Source organism: Bidens hawaiensis, unplaced genomic scaffold (genome assembly GCF_021521415.1).
Source record: "Bidens hawaiensis isolate Kalapana, Puna unplaced genomic scaffold, B.hawaiensis_p1.1 tig00014775_1, whole genome shotgun sequence".
NCBI lineage: Eukaryota > Viridiplantae > Streptophyta > Magnoliopsida > Asterales > Asteraceae > Bidens > Bidens hawaiensis.
In genome coordinates, this window is record NW_027492302.1 from 346,056 (window position 1) to 368,447 (window position 22,392).

At 39.2% G+C, this 22,392-nt stretch overlaps 1 long non-coding RNA gene across 1 annotated transcript; it reads right to left on the reverse strand.

The window, feature by feature from the left end:
* Positions 1-7,961: 7,961 nt before the first annotated feature.
* On the reverse strand, positions 7,962-9,055 carry LOC143547680 (uncharacterized). The gene is made up of 3 exons (XR_013137814.1): positions 9,010-9,055; positions 8,426-8,545; positions 7,962-8,325 (listed from the first exon to the last, which is right to left on the reverse strand). It is a non-coding gene; the product is annotated as an uncharacterized LOC143547680 (long non-coding RNA).
* Between the last annotated feature and the right edge of the window lie 13,337 nt (positions 9,056-22,392).

Genomic DNA, 22,392 nt, shown 5'->3' on the forward strand with positions numbered 1-22,392 from the left:
TGCAACAACATATATATATATATATATATATATATATATATATATAAAAAGGAAATCATTATTAGTTTTACCAAAATCTTCAAAGCTGGTTGTTGATTATTCCCACTCGAAGCATACCAAACCACCCCCAATGGAAATAACACATACATATGAACTTTGGGGAATGTTTGGATGTGATTTTCGAAAGACATGAATAATCTGATTCATATGATCATGCAGCATGTGTAGTAGAAAAGCTAATGACAGTGCCCAATTTACCATTTATATGACGATACGCAGTTCATTGTGACATCATAACTTCAGCAGCACAACAGGATCAATGCGTAGCTCTAACACTAAATTTCAAAAAATCAGAACTATTGATCTTAATACCAAGCAATAAATACATAAACGTAAAAATCAGGACTATTGATCTTACTCGTTAGGTACGCTGCAAACTCAAATGACGGTAGTGATCGGTTGATTACTGGATGCGAATCGCGTTTTAATTAGAATTTTCAAGTCAGATTTTTTATTGGAAACAAAAGGGTGGATTGATAAGTGAGATTTATTATAAAGGGGAGTTGGAGACACAGAGAATATCGGTGGAGTGGAACTAGAAGGTTTTTTCCTAGTTTGAACGGTGAAGATTGAAAGTCGAGGACTTTATACGGTCATGATCATTCAAAAAGGTAGTTTTTATTAAGAGGAACAATATATTATATAATACGGTTAATGGGTCATTGACTTTTAATTGGTTTGGGATTTAAACTTTTGTTGGTTTAAAATTTTAATTTGGTTAGACATTAAACAAACTGTAACATTATATTTTGTTAGGGGTGATCATGATCGATTTCAATTTTCAACGCATAAATGGAGTTTTGTTTGTTAACAAACGTGATTTGTTACTTACGTAATTATGATCGACAGATCCCAACAAAAACATAAAAAAAATTACAAAAATGCTAAACATTATTAGACGGTCAGTACTTCGTCAGTATGTTTTTATCAACATATTACCGACGAAACACATTCTCAAGGTTAAACTGATGACGGACACCTGGGCCGGAAGGTCTAGGTTCTTCGGTTGTGGTGGAAAGCCGGACCATCCATGATCCATCAATAATCCATTGCGACTAATTTGGTGGCGAAGCTTGGACTAAGACATCGGGGGGGGGGGGGGGGGCGAACTCAAAATGTATACAAAATTTCACAATTAAAGGGGCGGACTTAAATTTTCAGCCGAAAACGGCTAAATTTACACTACGTATAGAAAATTTCGGGCGAAAACGGCTAAATTTTACACTACGTATACAAAATTTCGGCCATAAACGGCTAAATTTTACACTACGTATATAAAATTTCGTTCGAAAACGGCTAAATTTACACTACGTATAAAAAATTCCGGGCGAAAACGGCTAAATTTTACACTACGTATATAAAATTTCGGGCGAAAGCAACTAAATTTTACACTACGTATATAAAATTTCGGTCGAAAACGGCTAATTTACACTGCGTATGAAAAATTTCGGACGAAAACTAATAAATTTACATTGCCGCGTAAAATAGCAGGGGGCCGGGGCCACCCCTGGCCCTAAGAGTCCTTCGCCATTGGCGACTAACAAGATAAGTCTTTCTATGACATTCTCACTATCTTTTCAATCACTATATAGTGTGGGTCCGTTTGCAACAAAACATCCATTGTTAAAACTTGTAACAAATATGGTATCCACGCATGGTGGTAACCAACGGGTCTTTAAAGGTCAAAATTGACAACCTCTTTGTATTTCGTATGTGACTGGTGACTGGTATATGAGAATAGAATAGTAACACGAAGTTAGCGAGCTTGTTTGAAATTGGTGTTCTCGAAATTTAATTACTTTGCCATAGATAATTGCATCATCCTTTCTCTAAAACAAATTTTAAAGCAAACCTGGTTTTGATGTGATCAACTGATTGGATTCCCAAATCTTGAGATTTGAGGCAAGGTCATGTTAGGAGTAGTTTCCTATGTATGCATGTTCTATCATATGTACACATGTAAATGTAGTTTATATGTATATATTACTCTCATCTAGCCATAGGCACACGTGAAATGTAATGTAACTTTCACTAAAAGGTGTAAACATAATGTAGTTTATTTCTAAGATGTAGTTTATATGTAAAAATGTAGAACTTCAATGTAGTTTATGTCTAATATTTGGAATTTTAATGTAATTTACTTGTAGGACATGAAAATATAATATAATTTGTTATGATCTAATGTGGGTTTGTGTAGACGAAACATCCAACTAACACACTACAAGGCCCCCATAGTGTAAAAGAATCGTACACAACTACACATGTAACATAAGGCCCAAAATGATTTTTTTTTACCTTAGACCATGAGTAGTCATAACTCTCCACCCCGAAGCGTTATGCGTCACGTGGCGTCCAGTCATTTAAATAATAAATCATTTAAATAAATAAACTTAAAATTAAAAATTACATTAAACTTTCAAATAAAAACTAAAATAAAATAAAAAAAAATACTCAAATAAAAAAATACAAAAAACATACTAATAAAACTACATGTTATATGTTTCTAAAATTTTCGCTTGTCGAGCGGCTTTTAGAGACTGGACTCTCGGGTCGGCTTCAGTAAGCTCACTTGATAAAATCTCGATGTCTTTGTCCATTTCATTTCTTCTAAGAAGTTCGACGGCGTCCAAATTTACTTTAAGTCGTTCAGTTCCAAGTTCGTGTAAATCTCGGAGTCGAGAGTTCATTTCTTTGAATTGACTATCCATTTTGGGATTCGACGACGAAGCGGCCCCTTTCCCCTTACCCTTGCCCTTGGTTATTCTACCCCCCGGCCGAGGCATCTCGGTAGTATTCACGGCATCATTATTGCTTAAGCTGAAGTTTCGAGCGTCGGAACAGGGCGTGTCTGGATCAGCCGAAGATGATGTTTTAGACTTTTTTTACGCGAACCACCTTCGGCTTCGGCATCCAAAACCTGGCCCCATTTCGGGTGAAACCTCAACAGGTCTTTCCAAATGCCAAAGTAGTTGAAGGCCCCCAAGACCTTATGTTGATACTCTGTCAACGCGTTTTCCATGACTTCCGCGTCCGAGACACCGCTACTCCTCGTTCGATTGATCCGGGAGTAAACCGTATGGAAACCCATGCATTTGGTGTTTATGTCGCCCAATTTCGACAGTAACAAAAATGCCCCCGTTTTTTGATAGTTCGCTAAAAAAATAAAAACATTACACGTTCAATGATTGTTTTAAGAAATTTAAAAAAATATATATGTACTTTAAAAATATACCGCATTTGGCATCTTCCGATATCGAGCACCAAGCATGAGCACATAGTACGCACTCGTCGATAGGGGTGTCTAAAATACCCGAACCCGATTAACCCAACCCGAACCCGAATAAGCTAATTAGGGTCTGGTTAATCGGGTCAAAAAGTATTAATCGGGTTAACCCGATTAACCCGAATAGTTATTAGGGTCGGGTTTCGGGTCCGTTTTAGTAAAAAAATCGGGTTTCGGGTTAACCCGAATAACCCGATTAATAGCTGCACTTTACATTTATATTATACAACAATTATATTAGGCTTAAATAGTTTAGTTCAATCTTTCTTGCCAACAAAGCTAATTCCCATTCTTATAATATGAATAGCCATGAAATGAAGTTTTAGTTAATATCAATATTGTCGCCAAGAGAGCCCATTCCCATTAATATGCTCTGTTGTAATAGAGTTAGAGTATGATTGCATTCATTATTTTCAAATACAAATCTGAATTATATTGTAATTCTCATCAACCAAGTATGATAATATGATACACAAATTGGTTTTCAAAATTTGCATACCTTCAGTTTATAATTATTAGTTGAAGTGATATTGTTATTTGAATAACCCGACTCGAATAACCCGAAACCCGATCGGGTTGACCCGATTAACACCCCTACTCGTCGATACTCCACGGTATCACCGTCTTTTTAACCCGAGGTTCACCGGCGGGCTTCTTTGCGTGTTTTCTTGGACGTCCGTGTTAGCTCGAGCCGCCTACGGTCTCCGGGACGGGTTGTGTCTCCGGCACGAACTCGACCTCGGGTTCGGTCTCCGGGACGGGTTGGGAACCCGAACCGGCAAAAATGTTTGCCGTTGGGTTTTGGAAACCGGGCACTGCATTTGGCATAGAGTTTTGTAAAAATGCAATGTACTCGGCCATTTGCGGGTCCATCATAGGTACGGTTGGCATCGGGGCGATAGATGTGTTCGGTTGTTGATTTTGGTTGCCTTGACGGGCAAATTGACCGAAACCGAGAATATTTTGGTTGTTATTCGGAAATTTTGATAAAAATATTTGAGTAAAAAATATATAGAAGTGGAAGGAATAGAGGAATGTGTTAAAAAAATATGAGTTTGGTTTGTTTTTATAGTATAAATTTAATTAATATATATATATATATATAATCCCAACGGCATGATACATGCAACGGCTCTTTTTTTTATTTTTGTGCCCACTTCCGTGTTATACTGAAAACGTTCAAAAAAAAACCCCCAAAACGCCGGGGGGACCCCCCCCCCCCCCCCCCACCGGCGTTTTGGGCTAAAACGCGTCCCCAAAACGTTCAACTACTGAGGGTCTTATATGAGTTTGTATAACCAAAATACTCAGTAATACTAACACATGACAAGCTCATCAAGATCCAATAGTTTAATTGAAGTAATCATACACATTTATTAAGGACCAATATGGTATGGGCCTTTGATAAAATATTCAGTATAACTATTTACTATTCCCAGAAGAAAAATTCGCTTCAAGTATTTGCTTGAGCTTGGTTCGTTATTTATTTAATTATTTTTGTAATATATCGACTGTTAGAAAAATAATATATATCATTTGACATAAAATTACCGATTAAGTGTTGCTTGAAAGGGAAGAGAAAGAGCTGAGGAATCTTGTGAATCTTTTCAACCAGTAGATGTAATTCTATTTATTGTGATAGGAATATAAACGCATCTGAATATTTGTAAGCCCCGATTATAAGTAAAGTTTAAGTCAAAACATTGATTAAAATAAACACGTCCGAATGACATATTCGTAATATTATGAAATATGAAGGGAAACCGCCAAACGAAACAATGGAGCATAAATGATGAATTACCGTGTGGTTTAAATGTGACATTGAATTAGGTTTGGCTTGTACAGTTTGTCACTTTATTATTCAATAACACGATTTCGTTCTTTATTTCCAATTGATGTGGTCCTAAAGAAAATGATTTAAAACCCATATAATTAATTAAAATAATATATTGATGTCTCTAGTTAGTAAACCAAATATATTATTTAATTACTATTTTGTTTCAATATATTCACTACAAACTAAAAAAAATTATGGATTTAGTTAAAACTACAAATTAAATATAAACTTTTTAAAAAGTTGCAAAGAGAAACAGAAAAATGTTAAAAGAAAAATAACAAAGCCTTGAAATAACTTTGATGGCTGGTACATTTTTGCTTCAATAACTGGTACATTTTTATTCATATATCATTTGACATCGAAAGGTAGATAAAACAAAGCAAGTTTAAAATAAGTAAAAAAATCACTTTATTCTTATATATCCTGATTAATATAGGAGTTGATCATTCGATTTATCCGCTCCTCATCAAGAAAGTCACGGTTGAAAGATGAATTAGAAATTGAAAATACTAAAGGAAAAAATGGTTCGTTGTATTATAAGCGAATCACTTGCTTTCCGCCTTTGCTATCCGTTTCGTGAAAGGATAGCATTGATACCTTGGAAAACACTAGTGAAGATCCTGGTGATGCATAACGAATATTAACTTCTTTCTTATTAAAAATGAATTTATATTAAAGTGTTTAAATGCAAAAGGTATATTTTCACACTATTTAATGACAAATATAGCACTCAAATAATATACCCTATATCATTGCACAACCTTTACCATGTTGACCTAGCTATTTGCAGAGAGAAAGGAGAAAGCCAAGTGGACGTAAAAAAAACCATACAAATTTGAAAATCATGTCAGACACATAAACTCAGACATAACATGTATTGTCACGTTGATACGAACACAATCACTTTGACACTGAAAAAATAATTTATATTTTTCACGCCTCAGTACTTTCAAATTACATATTACTCCATAACGGTGTGTGTTAGATAACCAGCTATGGTGATCTCTGTTTCTCAAGCTAGCAATGCATATGAATTACAAATTCGAACTATATTATTTTACTAGTTTGAGCCCCGTGTATTACACGGGTAATTATTGAAAGTTTTAAACTTTAACCATTAAGCGAAATAAAGTAAACAACACAAGTATCATATATTGCAAACACAATTACAAATACATAAAATACAAAACAATCATTATTCAAATAAGTAAAAATTACATTGTACACTACATTTGTGATTGTATTGGTCAACATATATTAATTTTTGAGGATCAAAATCTTTAGTTCATGTCTATCTATAACTCTAGATAAGACCACATATGATTGACACTGGTTTTTTGTTTATGGTAATCGTGAAACATACTTCATGGGAATACTGTCATCTTTAAAATTTAACCGCCATTTTTAGCTAAAATTAATAATGGTTATATTTATAAATGTCATAAATTTAAAACATTTAAATTTTGGTTATATTTAAGGTGTGAATCTTAAATTTTAATAACAAAATGGCGAATTAGATTTTAATAATCTCAACTTAATGTAGTTGACCGATAATAATCCCAACTTAGAAAATAGTTGTTACCAGTCCCAACTTTCACACCATTTGTTTTCATTGAACCCCCGTTAAAAAAAACTTAACGACGTTAAGTTTTTTTCCAAATTTCAAATTGATGTTTTAGGGCTTTTGATCGGAATGAGAATACGAACCGACTGATGTAAAACTTAACTCGAACCGGTGCTCCAAACAACTTGATTTTTGTTAATTAAAAGTTTAAGCTCCAGACTTGAAGCATCCTTTAGTCGTTTGGACCACCGTTTTGAAGTAAGTTATACATCAATTGACCCGTATCCTCATTCCGATCAAAAGTCTTATTAATCAGTTTGAAATTTGGAAAAAAAATTAACGTCGTTAAGTTATTTTTAACGGAGGTCCAATGAAACAAATGGTATGAAAGTTGTTGGGATTATTATCGGTCAACTGCTTTAAATTGGAATTATTAATATCCAATTTGCCAAACAAATTTCATAATAAATGTTATAATCGTATTTTGCTTTATAGTTTAGCGTATAGCTTTCATATTTTGAATATACGTGGGACAAGTTCTCAATTAAATGGTCTGCATGGTTTGTAAAATAATATTTTGAGTAAATACTGCTTTTGCCAATATTCTTGGTTTTTATCTCCATACTTATTTTTGGGGTGTTCACAGTATGTGTTTAGGTCAACTCATGTTTGTTTTTGTCATGGACATATCTTTATAAGAATTCATCAAAAAATCTATAGAAACACAATAAGATATATCTAGACTATAACACTTTGATTATATTTTTTTATTACATATCTAGATTATTTTTTTTTCAGCCCAACTGAATTTTCTCAATCAATTGACCCGTTTAGGATACGAAAAACCTGAAACAATGACACGAAATAACACGAAATTTCCTGAACCAGCCTGAATTGCCTTTAATCAATCTTGGATATGAACTATGATGTTTTAGCTAAGAATTTATTTAAAATTGCAAATTATCTATTGTAGGTCCAGTGAGTGTATTCGCCCTCATCTCAATCTCAAAATCATATTATGAATGAAAACAAAATAAAACACCACGCCTATTGCTTTGAATCAATGATCAATGCAACTGATTGAATTCAAATCTAATATTGAAATTGGATTTTATAAGCGAGAGATAGATTAGATAGAGCTAATACATTGTTGCCTCCATCATCATTTGAATCCCAGAGACTTAGAATTAGGCAAAAAAAACCGACAAAGAAAAACATTAAAGTAGCACGTAATAAAGGCAATATATGAGGCTTAGATATGTAGAGATTCAAATGGATCATAAGAGCCTTGCATATATATATAATAAAGTGAACAAAGAAAGGTAAACCCAAGCTGCAAATGCAGAGGGCGTAACATGAAAGAAATTGTTGTTCCTTTCACATAAATAACACGATGGCGCCGCCAAGATACAGATTAAAATCATATATATTTTGTACGCTATTTATATTTTACCTAGTTGTATTCTTCTAAGCACGTATAGGCATTTAACGATGATCACCGTCTAGATTGACAAAGTTAAGAACCATGGTCTCCGGACTCTCATCAATATTAGAAAGTTGTAATAAGTGAGGAGGTAGGCACTACAAATATATTTTGTTAAAAGTTAAAAATGATTAGTGCCCAAATTTAATAAAAGGGTGGGCAGAAACAACTTTAAACGAATTATGTTTTAAAACTTACAAAACGACGTCGAATTGTTAAATTAAAAGTGACAACCGCAAGAACTGAAGCACAAACATCATCTTCAACTAAATGATTTCTGTCTTGAACATTAACATCATCATCTTCACATTCAATCAACTGATACACACACGCGCGCACAATTTAGTATTATGATTTTGAATCCTAATATTTAGATGTTAAACTTTGTCATCTGATAGTCAAGACATTAAATAACTAATGATATAATTTGAAGCCCATCCTGTAAAAATAAAACAAAATACATTAACAGGGGTTGTGATTAGATTTGACTTTTGATGAATGAAGAATCAATAAACAAATACATCTAGGGTTTATGGTACTTTAAAGAATGATAAACTCAAATCGATTTGACAACGTAATATTGAACATAAAAGTTAAGGAACTAAAATCGGTAATTAGTTAATCAACATGAAGTAGTCAGATAGCCTTATCTTTCGAATTAGGGTTCTGTTTGTACCCAAATATATGTAATCACCATCAGGGATCGTTCAATTCCAAAATATATGTAATTGATGGAAATCAACAAACAAAAACAATCAATAATGAATTATTCACATATTTACCTTTGAAATCCGGAGAGGTTTGGATAGAAGAAGCGAACCAAGGGTTTGGATTCACTGAGGTTTTACAACATTGCGATTACAAAAAAAAAGGTTATTAAGATATATAGGTCCGACAATAATCTAGCGGGTCGAGTTTTAACTGCAACGGGACCCGAAATAAGACTCACAATATGAAATGGGTTGAAATAGGGTGAGGATCATTCTTGGAGTGACAAGTGGCAGAAGTTGTATTCTTTTATTATAGAGTAGATATATGGATTAATAATTGATAATATTTATTATAAAAAGTATATGAACGCTATAGTATTCAATTACTGTACTATTAGTAAAGAACATATACGACTAATACATGTCAAATGCATAGTTTTAGTAAGACTTGTTTGGGGTTCACAAAACTTTAGCTTTTACTTGAACTTTGTTACTAATTTGTAAAGTTTTCCTTAAAAATAATCTCCATTCATATAGTAAAACAAACCTTTAACTTCTTAAGGCCACTTTTTTAAGATTTATATACGTAACATTATTTCATATTATTCCAGCAACAACCACTTTTGTCAAAGCAACATCAACTAACGTAGATAACCCAATCAATGTCATCCGGCCATCGCAACCTTCCCTATTGTCGCGATTATCATTTCAAATGACACGACAGTTAGGCTTGGGGCTTTAGAGGTGTTTGTTCTTCTGTTGAACAATAGGTTTATATCTATTTGTGGTTTCAAACAGCCCATGGCATGCTTTGAATTTAACGATACAACCTAACATGTTTTAATACTTTAGCTACAAATATTACATGTAATTTCACAAGTGAGTTACAATATGATACACCTTCAAAAATTAACAATCGAAACATTGGAGATATATATTATATTTTCTAATTTAGATGTAGGTTGTTTGGATATGTTCTTTTTTTTCTTAAAGTTTATTGCAACATTAAAAGTACACTTTTCCATTTCATAGTAATTCATAAACGTTTCATTGATGATAACATTTGTTGGTGATTTGTTGTTAAGATTCTTCGGTGATTCGTCTTTACCGACAAATATGTATATTTATGGTTAATTAATTCGGATTAACAAGTATGTATTTTTATGGTACTTCATTTGTTGTTGTTACTAAAAAGGTTATTTTTATTATTGCTATCAATCTTATCGCTTTGGCTCACAACGTGATTAAAATAATTAACTAGAGGGCTGGGATTGAACAGTTAAACATTATTCTCGATCATCATCTTTATCATTTTGCTACCAAAAGTCAAATAATGAAGAAAAAAATTGTCAAAACACTGTGACTAATTATCTCAATTTCAAACAAAAACTTAATTATAAAAGTATAGATGATGTACAACCAACTCTTAAATTGACTAGTCGATTTGGATGAGACTTAACAACTTAGTCGATTGATGAAAACAATTTGATATGACCTTTAAAATAACAACTCTAAAGGTTAATAATTAAGATTTTGTTGTAGAATAAAACTTAAATATACTTTGTGACAATAAAAGTAATGACAAATCAGTTGTAACCACAGCTTACAAATGTCTAACGCGTAGTACAGCACTTTGGTACCTTACCTATTCTTTAATGAGTGGGCAGTCTTTTTTGGTCGCATTCTCCCTGTAATCTACAGGTGGATTCAACCTTTCACCATTTGTGTGCCCCTTTTGCCCTGTATAGATAAGTATCAATGATTTGAACTAGCAAGCAATTTTTCCTAATGTTTAACCTTTAAATCTACTATCACTCACATATTATACTTAAATCTTAAAATCATTTAGCAAACATACATGAATTGACATATTATACGTCTTATTATTCACCGATCTAAGACGAAAATGTTAAAACGATATTCTTGATTGCTAAATAAGACTTAGAAAACACGTTTCAATAACTAATAACTTATTTAAGAATATACATAAAGATGCCGTTATGTGTTGGTACTTTTTTTTATAAATAGAAAGTGTTTGAACTTATCATAATTTTTTAAATTAATAAGATCAAATGTAATTAGTTTGTAAAAAAAAACATGTTACTTGTTTGATGCCACTCTTAGGTGAACAAAAGGTTATTTATGAGGATTGGTGTTGCGACCTACTTGTAAGTATTTTTTACGCCATTCAGAAATGATGGGTCATACGCATTAAGGAGTTAACCTCTTCAAAGGGTTGAGTTTTCTTACTTTCTTTGTCTTTGTCTTACAACGTTCATGACATAAAAACTACATTGTTTAGGTAAATGTACATATCGTATATTTTTGTAAATGATCGTGATCGTCTAGCCCTTTTTAATACCTTAACAACTTTATGATATTGAGAGAGCAAAGATGGTGGCGATTAATGGTTAAACGTTATTCTTAATCTAATATTATCTTCATGAGAACAATATGACAATCCAGTAAAGTTAACATGTTGTTTGTTTTCACGTGTTCTCCCTCTTCCTAAGTAGAAAATGTCTAGAAGTTGTTCTCGTCTTGGTGATTTAATGAATGTTAACAGTATAATGCATATATCACTTGTAGGCTTGTAGCAAGTGACCATCTGAATTACATGTTTTCCTTCTCGATCATCACCGTGTTCTACCTTCAACAAACCTTCTTCAAAAAAAAAACAAAGAACATATCAATATATAACAACAATATATGTTATCATGATATCATCATCTCATCAAGAAGTATTATTTCAATTTAATTCAACATATATCACTTCATTAAAAATTTAGGATAACTCTGAAATCGCATTCATCATTTTGTCAAATATTGCGAATCATGAAAACCACGTGGTCTATAATAAATTTAATCACTTATCAAATTTCAAGTTTTAACACCCTCAATGTAATAACAAATCCTAATCATATACACATAAGGGTGCTGCTAAACGTATACCCCTTACTCCATTTTTACTAAATATACTCTCTCTGAACTTATTACATAAATTACAATTAGCTCTTAACATTATTTATATACATATTAGTCCCTACAATATTTTAATATTACTATTATAAATATTTATAATATCTTTTTTAAATTTTAATAGTATATTTATAACCCTTTTACCCTAATCCTTATTTTACCACTTTATCTTTTACAAAATAAACCCAAAACCCTAAACCCGAAACCTGAAACCCAAAACCCTAAACCCTAAAACTTAAACCCTAAACCCGAAACCGAACCCTAAACCCTAAACCCTAAACCCGAAACCGAACCCTAAACCCTAAAACCGAAACCCTAAACCCGAAACCGAACCTGAAACCCGAAACCGAACCCTAAACCCTAAAACCGAAACCCTAAACCCGAAACCCGAAACCGAACCCTAAACCCTAAACCCGAACCCTAAACCCTAAAACTGAAACCTAAACCCGAAACCGAACCCTAAACCCTAAACCCGAAACCGAACCCTAAACCCTAAAACCGAAACCCAAAACCCTAAACTCGAAATCGTAAAAAGAAAACGCAACTTGTAAAAAAAATAATATTAAATTCTTACTTTTGTGCTAATTTGGTAATTATATGACTTCAAACAGTGGCAGATTTAGAAGTTTAATTCAGTGGAGGTAAAAAATAATCAATATAAATAAACTACATAAAAATGTAAATACATACTTCATTAAATTATTACGTCGCAAAATACCTTTATAAATATCCTCTACGTGATTTTATCTTTTGGAAACGATCAATTGTAGTTTTATTCGTAACACTTCCGAATCTTTCTTTTTCGATGCTATAAATTACACAAACTTCATATTGAAAAGTGCACACGATATCATTAACTTCAATGAATAAAACTTAGAAAATAAGTCATGCCAAATGAAAGCCTTCATGTTTTGAAATAACTTTGTGTTAATCTCATTTAAACACCAAACTCTAAAATTAGCATATCAACAATTTTGATATCGTATCTTTGTCTTTTAGATGTGACATCTGTCATTGATATAACTTTCTTTTGAAACAATATTCACTCTAAAAAACTAAAATCTCAAATAAAAAAATAAAATGAAAATATAAATAATAAATTAAAACTGCTTTAAGTGTGTAACAAATACTTCGTGTTCTTCATATCATCGAGCGTTAGGTTTTTGTTATATTTCTTTTAATTGATCATTGACAAGCCAGAATACACGTGAGCTGGGCTTTCAAATTTTGTTCATTAGGTTGAAACTTGAAATATTGTAGAGCATGAGTAGGGCTGTCCAAACTGCTCGTCGCTCGTTCGGAAATTGCTCGAAAAATGCTCGCTCATTTTACGCTCGATTGAAATCGAGCGGCTCTGCTCAATTCGGTTTGTAAACGAGCCAAGAAACGAGCAAAGGTCTGCTCGGTTCGGTTCGGCTCAATTATTTTTAATTTATTGTATATATAATTATATATGAACAAATATATAGATATATAGACAAAACACATAAATATAAGCTTACAATTATTTTTACCCATTAAAATTTTTCATATTCCATCAATTTTAGTTTTATTTGTTCGATTCAAGTTTTTAGAATACTAAAATTTTGTTTAAATGATCATTATATCTCACTTCAAACTTAGTTTTTAATAAAAAATTACAATATATTACATGTTTGTCTAGAAACTACTAATTTATTTATAAAAGATATTATTTACAACCTTCAAATTTGTTTTTTATTGAAAATTTTAAAATGAAAAAGAAATAAATAATACTCGATATCACTCGACGTTTGTTCGAAAAATGCTCGATTCTATTTTGGCTCGTTTCGGTTTTCGCTCGGTTCGAATTTCAGTCATTCGGTTCGGTTCGGTTGTAAACGAGCCAAGCAACGAGCAAGCCTTCGCTCGGTTCGGCTCGGCTCGTGAACAACCCTAAGCATGAGAGCCAAATAAAAAAGTAAGGGGGTCTGAAGAAACACTAACCGGACCCCGGACAGATTACTGGTAACCTGGGGGTTGGAGAGATGTTTCCCACGAGGGGTTAGACCCTTGGAAGATGGTTCTTCTGATAACCTGCAAAACCGACACCGTGAGCTCGTCACTGAGAATGGGGGGTTCCTCCTTGTGACCACCCTCCGGCGTGAGAATCAGACTAGATTGCTCTTTAAATATAAAAGTATATTAAGAGATTGCTAGAGCAGATATCAGGTATAATATGATGATAATGTAGTAAGGTATGATAAGATGAGATGGTCATACCATTTGTGGTATTTATAGCCGAAGGTAGGTTTCCAAGGAGGTATGGCCGGCTGCTACAGTGTTCCTGTTCATCAACAGTAGCCTACACACGTGCCCTGCTGGTAGTTGGTGGGTAGGTAGCGGCTGATAGTGACCAGGCCTGCTGTATACTATTCCTGTTCCACCAACTGACGGCTACGCACGTGGTATGGCAGTAGTTGGTGAGTAGGCAGCGGCTAATAGTGATACAGTACAGGAGCATGATGCTCGCCATACTGTATCAGTGAGCTGTCGTATCTCTGATCAGATCTTTCGCCCATACCTCGTCAGGTACAGTAAAAGATCCTTCAGTATACGGACTGGCTTATTTGGGCGGGAGTATTCCCCCTCCCGCCTCTGTGCGGGATTGCTCCCGGCTTGGCTCATTCCTTCAGGTGACACTGAATGATCGAGAGCTAAGTGCCTTGTGCGTGTAGCCATGCTGCGCGGGTGGCCTTCCCTAATGGCTTGTATCCGAGGCTGCGGGGACAGGCGGAGTCCTTCACCATTGGGAGGCATTTCCTGCGGGACCAGCTTGCGTACTGCGCGTAAGGACGTCACGTCTCTGAGCATGGTTGGTCCTGCGGATCCAGTTGGTCTCTGCGCAGACGTCCCTGTTTAAGGTGAGTCTTGCGGGTCCAACTGGGCTCTGCTGGGACCTACCTCTTCAAGTCCCCCCAGTCCAATGTTCTTCTCATGAGTGTTTAATAAAGTGAGGTGAACTTTTGGACTTGAGCAAAGGGTTTTGAAAATGGGTTTTGTAAGGTTTTCCATGGGGATTCTTTCCGCGGAAGTCCTTGTCACTTGCAGAAATGCCCGAGTTTCCTGCTTGGTCTTTGGGTATGATGCGGGTAGGTCTGTAACCTCTTCGCAAGTCAGGAGCATTGAGTCCCAGTTGTATGTATTTTCCATGAGGTTTTGGTAGTTTTGAACATAGTGATCAATTATGTTAAGACCACCAATTCCATCTTGGAGCTTCAAACAACGTAGTTCTCGACGTTCCCGCTATGCGGGGATGTTATTTCCGTTTCCGCAAGCATTGCCCAGAAGATCCTTCTTGGTTTCAATTCCCAGCGGAGCGCTAGGTATGTGAAGGGTTTTGCCTTAACACTGTACCTGTGCTCGTCTTACGGTTACTTTACTTCCAAGGTATTCCTGGCGTCAATTCCCTGCGGGTGCTAGGTATGTGAAGGGTTTTGCCTTTACACTGTACCCGCACCCGTCTTATAGTTACTTGGTTGCCGAGGTACTTGGCTTCAATTCCCTGCGGGTGCTAGGTATGTGAAGGGTTTTGCCTTAACACTGTACCCGCATCCGTCTTACGGTTACTTGTTCACCAAGGTTTTCTTGGCTTCAATTCCCTGCGGGTGTTAGGTATGTGAAGGGTTTTGCCTTAACACTGTACCCGCAGCCGTCTTACGGTTATTTGTTTGCCAAGGTTTATTTGGCTTCAATTCCCTGCGGGTGCTAGGTATGTGAAGGGTTTTGCCTTTACACTGTACCCGCATCCGTCTTACGGTTACTTGCTTGCCAAGGGGTAAGGGGTATTTTCCCGCTTACTTTTTAATATTTTCGAATTTTGAATTTTGAAATTCGAAGAGTTGGTGAAAAGATAAGTCCAAACCTCTGAAACGTCGTGCGACGGTTTCTTCTGACTGTGTCAGGACGTGCAGGAAGTTATGGTGACGTGACAGAACATGGTCATTCCAGTCGCTTTTTCAGGCGCGTGGGCGCGATTTTTCGGGCGCGTGGCCGCGAAATCACTGGCACACGTCCTTTCAACAGCTGTTGCCAGCCTGCTTTTTGCCACGTGTCATAGTTTCATTGCACATTCAATTTCTCTCTCCTCCGCATTAAATTCACCGCATTAATTGCGATTACTATATAAAGGGGGAGAGGGTTATTTGCAATTCACACTTTTCACTCTTCTCTTCATCCTTAAGGCGATTTCCGGCGAATACTCCTTTATTCAATCGAGCATTCTCTCGAAATCGTTCTCTTCTTTCTCTGCAAGATGTCTTCTCGTGATGCTGAAGCTATAGCCGATGACAGGGGTACTGCTGGCGAGTGCCAGTGTGCTCTGCCCGGCGATCAGTACCGGTATGTTGTCAGGAAGTTCATGCTCGATCATCTCGAGCCTGAGTTTCCTGAATCCCACCAGACCGTGTACGATGCCCCCAGAGGCAAGATCGGGGTTTATGCTGCATTTTTTGTCTATGGGAATCTTAGATTTCCATTGACTAAATTTGTTTACCGTGTCCTTGAGAGGCACGGTGTTCATTTGACCGAGCTGCACCCCATGGCGATCGCCAAGATTCGCCATTTTGAGTGGGTGTGCCGGATTTTGGGCATCGAGCCCCATGTGGACCGCCTGATGACCTTCTATACCTGGAGGTGCATCCAGGGGTGGTACACCTTGACGACCCGTATTAAGGGTCTGAAGATTTGCGACACCGAGCGCAGTCTTCGCGCGTGGAAGCAGGAATTCTTCTACATTTCTGCCCGCGCCATCCCCCTTGCCATGAAGTTTAAAAATGGCCAAGCGATACCGAGCCTTCACGCCCCCAACTACCAGGAGGCGGAATGGTTTTCGAAGATATCCCGGATCCAATCTCCGGTTTACCGGTTTGCGGAGTCCGGGATGGTCATGTTAGGGATGAGCCGGGTGTGGAAGGATGCGTCTCAGGTTCCCATCCTTCTCGAATACGGTTTGAACTCTATTCCCTATGGTATGTCTTGTCTTTCTTTTTGATACAAGTTTGTCTTCTAACTGTTTCTTTTCTTTCAGAGGGAAATAATTTGGAGTCGCTTCTGTTCCCGCGGGAAACCGACGGTCCCGCGCGGATGGGTACTCGTGCTCTGGACGAGGGTGAGTTGCCCATCCTGGAGCAAACGGCGGATCGTTTTGTGGAGGTCTATCCGCTGGGCCACGAGATCCTGAGCCACCGGCGGCCAGGTAAGGCGATATTCTTTCCTCAACCCCTTAATGCTGTACCCGCTGTTGGAATTCTTGACCTGTCTTCTTCTGAGGAATCCTCAGATGCTCCTCTACTGGTGCGGAAGAAGAAAGCTGCTGCCGGCGGGAAAGGGAAGGAGAAGGCCTCCACGGCTGGTCCGGTGGTTCTATCTGACTCGGAGTCAGATAGTGAAGAGGTGGCGGGGAACCCCGGTGGTGAGGAGACCACTGCTCCGGAGGCAACGACCGTTACCTCCGGAGAACCAACGAAGACGACGGTGACCGGTACCAAAAGGCCGGCTCCATCGGGTTCCTCCCCGCCCGTTCGTACGTTCAGGGTCAAGAAAACCCGTAAGTACAATCATAATGTCTTTGCAGATTTATTACTTCATAAATTTAACACTTTCTTTGTGCAGGCGTGGATGTTGACGCATTCCGGGGTGAAGCGCAGAGGAGTACCCTTCCGCCAATGACGGTAGGCTTGGTCAGCCTACCTGAGGCGTCGACCCATGTGCCTGCGCCTGCTACCGCTGGTTCAGTTGCTCCCTCTGAGCAGACTGTTCCAGCTGAGATGACGTCACCGCCGGCTGTGAGTGCGATTTTTACAGCATCCTTCACAGAGCCGGCGGTTACTGCTGCTGCCTACGAGGCGGCGACCGCGGCGGTGACCACAACGGCGACCTCGGCGGCTGCCACCATGCCCGCGCCACCGGCACCGATGGCCGGACCATCAGGTACGCGCAGGGCTTCCCGCCGATCTTTGCCACCTTCCCGTCTGCCTGACCTGTTGGATGGATTTCCTTTAGGTTCAGGTGATGGGTTTGGCGGCTATCGGCCTGTCATTGACCCTACAGGTGCGTAGGGTTCCTTTCTTTTCTTATGTTTTTTATCATCTTTTCCTTACTGCCTTTGTTTTTTTTTTTTTTTTTTTTTTTTTGTGGTGTCGGATTCCAATGAAGTGTATGTTCCACGATGGAACATACGCCGAGGAACAACCCTTCGCACACCTGTGGAGTGCGTGGACTGGGCTCGCCACGCTGCTCCTCCGGGTGCGTTGGGGGAAGCCATGGTTAGCTACCAGGAGGGTAGGCTAACTAATGAGCTTCGGGTTCTCCAGGCCCGGATGCATCCGCGCGTCGAGCTGCTTTGTCGTGAAAACGACAAGTTGAAAGCAGCTCGCGCCAAGGATATATCTGAGGCGCGTGCTCTTCGGGAGGAGAACCAACGGCTGGCGGCAGCTGCCGCCGACAAGGAGAAGGCCTTCAAGGCCCTCGAGGTTGAAGTTCAGGCGCGACTCGAGGCCCGCTCCAAGGCTGCCCAAGCTGTGAATGAACAGCTTCGGCTGGCCAGGGAGACTGCGCGAAACGCAACCGAGAGGGCTGCCAAGGCTGAAGCCGTTGCTGAGCCTTTGCGTGTGGAGAATGAGGAGCTCAAGGCCAAATTAGAGGCTCTCCAACGCGCTCATGATGCCTTGGCAATGGAAGATGCCAAGAAACTCCAGGAAATCCTAGACCAGAGGGGGGTGCTTGACCACACCGAGCGGAGGCTTAAGGGCGTCGAAGAGGCTGCCGCAAAGGAAGTTTTACTTGCCAACCTTAACAAGAGCGAAGCCGAACGCGCCCATAAAGAAGCTCAAGCTGCCCTCCAATGGCTTCTTCGAGAAGCGTTGCCTCAGGTATGTTTAGTTTTATCTTCACGCTTTTCTTTTGTAAGAAAAGGTTCTAATACTTGTGTTTTTTCTTTGTAGGTTGTGCGTCGGGTCTTTTCAGAGACCTCTTACGATGATGCTATGACCGCAGCCCTCAACGCTTCTCATGAGGATGGGGAAAAGGCCGGCTTCCTGCTTGGTCTAGGGTTTGTTGAGAAAGGCGTCCCGCCTTCCAACTTCCCTTTGTTCGATGTGGATACCGAAGCCATTTATGACCAAGCATTGAATCAATACGCCGCCTTCCCGCATCCAGTGGTGGAGAAGGTGGACGAAGTAGCTGCTGCTGATGATGGGTTAGCTGTCCTCAAAGCGTTCCTCGAACCACCCCGTTCTTCTGACGGAGCGGGTCCAAGTGGAAGCGGCCCTGAAGCTTGATCCTGAAGATCCCTTCCCATTGCTAAGATAGACTTGTATAGCTTTTTTTTTTTCTTTTAGGCGGGTAGTTACCCGGCCATTCTTGTAATATATTTTTGAAATATTAATCTTTTTGCGTATAAGATTGTTATTTCCTTCTTTGGGTTCCTTGCTTTATAAACTTATGACTTGCATACTTAGTTTAAATTAGCAATTTTCCAAGTGTTTAGAATAAGAACCTTTGAACGTGGTTGATAATGTGTTAAAGTTTCGCTTCCTCCTTCGTGATTGTGCGGGTAGAACCGTCACTTGCACTTGGTAGGATGGCTAAACTTTAACTTTTATCTGACCTGCGTGTAGGTTTTCCTTTTCGAAATTTCTAAGGCATTAAGATAAGTTAACCTTTGAACGTGGTTGATAATAGGAAGTTTTGCTTCCTCTTTCGTGATTGTGCGGGTAGAACCGTCACTTGCACTTAGTAGGATGGCAAAACTTTACCCTTATCTGACCTGCGTGTAGGTTTTTCTCTCCTTTTGAGGATAAGTTAACCTTTGAACGTGGTTGATAATAGGTGTGAAGTTTTGCTTCCTCTTTCGTGATTGTGCGGGTAGAACCGTCACTTGCACTTAGTAGGATGGCAAAACTTTACCCTTATCTGACCTGCGTGTAGGTTTTTCTCTCCTTTTGAGGATAAGTTAACCTTTGAACGAGGTTGATAATAGGTGTGAAGTTTTGCTTCCTCTTTCGTGATTGTGCGGGTAGAACCGTCACTTGCACTTAGTAGGATGGCAAAACTTTACCCTTATCTGACCTGCGTGTAGGTTTCTCACCTTTTGAGGATAAGTTAACCTTTGAACGTGGTTGATAACAGGAAGTCTTGCTTCCTCTTTCGTGATTGTGCGGGTAGAACCGTCACTTGCACTTAGTAGGATGGCAAAACTTTACCCTTATCTGACCTGCGTGTAGGTTTTCCTTATCCTCTTTAAGAATTTTGTTTTGAACCGTTCGACGCGCGGTTGCGTGAAGGTTTGTCACGTTATTGGGTTCGTGCGGGTAGGACCGCCTTCCCACGCAACGACTTCACGTAATGTGAATGCCGTCACCAGTGTTGCATAGTTTAACCGTTCGACGCGCGGTTGCGTGAAGGTTTGTCACGTTTTTTGGGTTCGTGCGGGTAGGACCGCCTTCCCATGCAATGACTTCACGTAATTATGCGGTGAAAACCGGCATATTAGTGTTCAGAAAAGTATTAAATGTAAAATCATCAGCTTCGATGTTCTTAAAAGAGAATCATTTCCATTAGAAGTGGCTCTTGGCCTTTTCTTTACAAATTGGAATTGATTTACATGCAAACTGTGTAAATGAGCTCCCTTCCATGTTGGGATGGGAGCGCCATCGAGCCGATACGCACCTGGTTCGGGATCTCGTTCTTTACGCAGCATGTAGTCTCAATGTTGAAGCTGGAATTTTTATTCGTTTTCCCCAGCTGGGGTTCTACACGCATCCGCCTGCTCAGCCTTTATTGCGCCACGAGGTGCGCGAGCGTCCCATCTCTGACAAATGCTTCGACCATGTCTTTTACATCTATGCATTCTTCAGTGTTGTGGCCCTTTGTCTTGTGAAAGTCACAGTATTTGCTCCGATCAGCATCGTGACGATGTCGGATTATCGGAGGTTTTGGCCACGGGAGCTCTTCAGTGGCGAATATCTCAGTGACGCTTTTGGTGAGTGGCGTCCATCTGGAGTTTCGGTGCGGCTGTACATTATCCCTTCCGCCCACTCGATGTTGCAAGCCGGATGAGGTGTCAAAGTTTACCCTTGACTGCCAAATGCCTAGCTTTCGCTTTTTATTTAGTCTGGCGGTGAGGACGTTGTCCTCTCTCGTCTTCTGAGTGTAGAGGTTTGTGCTCTGTGGGAGATCTCTACCCAGTTGCTTCTCCGTTTCCGCATAGCGTTTTGCTGCTGTCATGATGCCATCCCATGTGGATGGCATGCCATCTTTACCCGTTAGGGTGCGGATGAGCTCTGGGTCATGTGCGCCCTGGATGAAGGCAGCGCGAACAAGATCTTCGCTGATATTGCCCAAACTTAGCTTCTTTGAGTTGAAGCGAGTGATGAAGTTTGGCAGAGATTCATCTTCCTCTCGTATGCATTTGAGGATTGTCCATTGCTCCTCGGTATACTTCCGTTGCTGGCTGAAGTGTTGGCTAAACTTCTGTTGGAAGTCTGCCCAGTCGTAGATGTGGTTGACCGGTAGACGATCAAACCAAGCTCTAGCAGCCCCAACAAGCGTCATTTGGAACATGTAGCACCACGTGGGTTCCGTCCAATTGCTGACGGTTGCCCCCGCTATGAACCTGTTCAAATGATCGTCTGGATCAGATATACCGTCATATGTGCCTATGTTGGGCATTTGTTTGGCACTCTTTGGGGCGATTGCTTCAGCAATGTCCCTTGCAAATTTGGACGTTCCTGCATTTGCAACGTTTGGTCTGAACGTTTTAGAGAAGTCTCGTGGACTTCCACCTGTGCTTTTTGGTTTGAAGGCTTGTCCAAAATGCCTTTTCGGTTGGGATTCCGTTTCCTTACGCTTCCCTTTTGCCCTATGGCGAGGGTTCGCGTCGGAGTCGGATTCCTCCGAGTCATCCTCCCAGTACTCGAATTCGTCGGCCTGTTGCACGGAACGCAAGCGTTCGTCCAACTCAGCCTGGAATTCCTTTTGTCGTGCCTCCGCCCATGCCTTAACTTCATCGAGAGTCTGGCGGGGGAGTCTTCGTTTCTCAAACTGGGTATCGGTGGATCCCAGTAGGCGGTCATTTACTGCACTTGCCCCAGCTTTGGTAAGTGGGGTAGTGTTCGTAAAATTTACTTCACTTGCCCCGGCTTCGGTAGCCGGGGTAGTGTTCGTAAAAACTGTGTTGCCGGTATTCCCCCTAGTAGCTGGGGCTGTGGTTACCGGAATTTCTCTAACCATCTTTGCAGAAGTTTGAAAAAACTGGAGAAAATTGTAGTTCTAGCTTTATGCACGGATGGCGCCAATGGAGAAACACTAACCGGACCCCGGACAGATTACTGGTAACCTGGGGGTTGGAGAGATGTTTCCCACGAGGGGTTAGACCCTTGGAAGATGGTTCTTCTGATAACCTGCAAAACCGACACCGTGAGCTCGTCACTGAGAAGGGGGGGGGTTCCTCCTTGT